The sequence below is a fragment of the Corvus brachyrhynchos genome, unplaced genomic scaffold (genome assembly GCF_000691975.1).
Source record: "Corvus brachyrhynchos isolate BGI_N302 unplaced genomic scaffold, ASM69197v1 scaffold342, whole genome shotgun sequence".
Taxonomy (NCBI): domain Eukaryota; kingdom Metazoa; phylum Chordata; class Aves; order Passeriformes; family Corvidae; genus Corvus; species Corvus brachyrhynchos.
This window is the reverse complement of record NW_008236630.1, coordinates 62,534-65,901: the sequence shown is the minus strand read 5'-3', so window position 1 is coordinate 65,901 and position 3,368 is coordinate 62,534.

Sequence of the window (3,368 nt, the reverse complement as noted above, 5' to 3'; positions counted from 1 at the left end):
GGCCCCCTCCGGCAGCGGGGGGGAGCCCGGCTCCCGCGGTATTCCTGCCCTTTCCCCGTTCCCAGTGCTGGGCACCGCCGGCCTGCCCTACGCTCCGGGCGTTACCCTGGGCCTCCAGCTCACATGTGGAGGGACAGGGCTGTTTGGAAGCTGTGTGTCCCTTCCCCAGTACATCCCAACTCACATTTGGAGGGAAAAGGGGTCTGGAAGGTGTGTCCCCCTTACTAGTCCATCCCAGGTCACATCCGGAGGGAAAAGTGGTCTGGAAGGTGTGTCCCTCCTTGTCCTGGATAGAAAGGGGGTCTGGGAAGTGTGTGCCACTCTGCCCAGTCCATCCCAGGTCACATCTGGAGGGAAGGGCAGTGTCGAAGGTGTCCCCCCCTCCCTGGTACATCCACGCTCACATCTGGAAGGAAAGGGGCTCTGGAAGGTGTGTGTCCCCTCCTCCCCAGTCCATCCCAGCCCATGGCAGGGGATAGAACTGGATGATCCAAGTCCCTTCCACCCCAAACCATTCCATGATGATGATCCTGTCATTCTGCATGATCCATGCAGGTTTTTGTGAGCGACTGGCTGGCAAGCAGCTGGAGCCCCACTGCCATACCCAGCACCTCCGTGGTTGCTGGTGCCCATGGATCCAATGCTTGTCCCAGTGTTCAAAGCACTTTCTGAACCTGTTGCTTCCCAAGGAATGAATTACGAAGCCACGTCAGGGGAGGTTTAGGTTGGATTTTAGCAAAAGGTGCTGGTCCTGTGCACACCTGACTGTTTCCCTGCAGCTCCTGTGCACACCTGGGCTGTGTTTCCCTCCTTTTCCCAGGCAGGTGTTATCTGGAGTAGTTTTCCTGTGTTTGGATCAGGGAAATCAGGCTCCAGTCTTCCCATCCCACCTCTAGCAGCCTTGTTCTCTAGTGCAGCAGGAAAGACAGGAGGGAGAGGGAATCATTCCAAGGTGAGGGAATGTTGTGCCCTTGGACTGCTGCCCCTCCCCAGGGGTTGAGAAGCGACTTGGCCGAGTGACCACAGGACAACAAGACCCTGACGTGCCTCACCCCAGCTGTCCTGAGCAGTGACCACTCTCTGCCACCCAAATCCCGCTGTTTTCCCACATTTGGGGAGCTATTCCTGGCCTCTGCAAACACAGAGCCGCTGGTGTGTTTGTGTGTTTATTTGGGAAGATGTTTTCCCCCCATCCCAAGGGTCGTGTGGGGGCCTGGTGGCCTCGGCATGTGCCAAGGAAAGCAGGTCCCTGTCCTGGAGCACGTGCGGCTGGTGGCACGGACAGGGAACCAGTGAGGCTGGAAAAGACCTCCAGGATCACCAAGTCCAGCCCTAAAACAGCTGAGGACTGAGCAACAGCACAGATTTCTCTGACTGCAGTGACTTTCTGGGCTCACACAGGGAGCTGTCACCAGCTGGGTGTCACAGGTCGGGTTTAGAAGGAGCAGGTGAAGGCAGAAAGTGCAGCTAAAGGTGGTCTTTAAATCCACGCTCACACGGGGATTTCTGTAGGATTTCTGCTCCAGAAAACCCCCCTGGGTGTGGATTTGGAGGCTCCCTCAGTTGTGTGGCCCCCAAAGCCCTCTGCACCCTGTCCTTTCCTTCCTTTAGTAGATTTTCTGGAGCAGATCACAGACATTCCTGGAAGGAACTCCTTGGTTTTGCCTTTCCCACCTCACCCATGTTTAGTGAGAGGGGTGCAGAGCCCTGTGTTCGTTAGGAGCTGTTTTCCCTCGTGTAAATCAATTCCTGGAGAGGCAGCTCCTTCTCCCGTGGGCAGTCCCCTTCCTTGACAGGCACTTTCAGCAGCAGGTTATAGATCTGCAGGGCAGTTATGAGGCAGCCTTGGAGGCGACAGAGTCCTGTTGTTTGTGTTTGTGTGGGTGCACGTGGCGTACGTGTCCTAAATTAAATCAATTTGTGGTCTGAAGCACGCACAAGTGCTGGCAGCAGTTGGGTTGGGCTTCTCGAGATAAACTTGGATAACATAGCCTTTCATCGGCAAAGTCATCAACTGATTCGTTAATTGGATTCTCGTCCAATTAGCAGGAAAGAGAGGAGTGGGAGAGGTGCAGGAAGAGCCAGGGCTGAGCTCTCCTCAGTTGTTTCCTGGCAGGGTCACCTGGGTGCTGGGTTATTTGTGTGTGAGTGGCCCAGGACAAGGTCCAGGTGTGCTGGATCCTGCCTGTGCCAGCTCCGTGGGACGTGGAGCAGCACTGAAATTCCATGGAAAAGTCAGGCAACAGTTCATGGCACAGAGTGGGGTTGCAGCTCTGGGTGTTCCCCACCTGCCTTGGCACGCTCTGTGTGTGTGCACACGTATTCCTGCAGTGGATCCTTGAGGGAATGCCTTTGGGAAGATCTGGGCATGCAGAGATTCCGTGGGGCTGTTGGGAATTCCCTAAAACCTGCTCTCTGCAGCTAAACCCAGTGCTGAGGTCAGGAATGCTTCAGGAGACGCCTGTTTGTGGGGATGAAATCCCATTAGTGCAGAGGTCAGGGACCCTGATTCCGCTGTTTGGGAATCTTCCAGTCACAAATTAATTAGTTGGGACCCAGAAGGTCACGTGAGGCTCATCCCTCTGCTGCTTCCATTGAGCTGTTATCCAAATAATTATAAGATATAAAAAAAGAGGGAGTTAAAGAGAGGCCTTGCTAGTTCTGCTCTGGTTAACAAGGTGGTGATGGGTCAAAGGTTGGACTCTGATCTTGGAGGTCTTTTCCAGCCTGTCTGATTGCCTCTCTCAGTTGGACTTGCTGTGGGGACAACGTCCTGGTGTTAATTACTTTAATGAAGTGCTCTAATCCCTCCCTTTTTTTAAGGAAACTTGTCAGAAGTGCAGGAATCGCTCACTCAGAGCAAGACATTGCCCTCCAAAGTCTGTCTGGAGATTTTAAAACCCAATCCTGCCTCCTGGCTGAACAGTTGTCCAGACGATGAACACAGAGCTCCTGTCTGAGCCCTTCCTGCCACAAAACTCTGTCTCCTTCCCACATTCCCTGCGTGACCCAACCTTCCCGGCCTGGTGGCAGCAGCAGGAGCGTAAGCAGAGCCTGGATCTGCTGCTGGTGGTTTCCTGACAGCCCCTTTTCCCCTCTGGCAGCAGCTCGGGGGGCATTGCAGGTGCTCCGGCACGGTTTCAGCGCTGGCATTTGGCTGGGATTTTTTAACTGTTTTTTTAACTTTGTTTTACCATTTTTGTAATTTTTTTTGACACTTTTTAACATTTTAAGGAAACTTGTCAGAAGTGCAGGAATCGCTCCCTTAGAGCAAGACAATGCCTGTGAAAGTTTGGAGATTTTAAAACCCAATCCTGCCTCCTGGCTGAACAGTTGTCCAGACGATGAACAAAGAGCTCCTGTCTGAG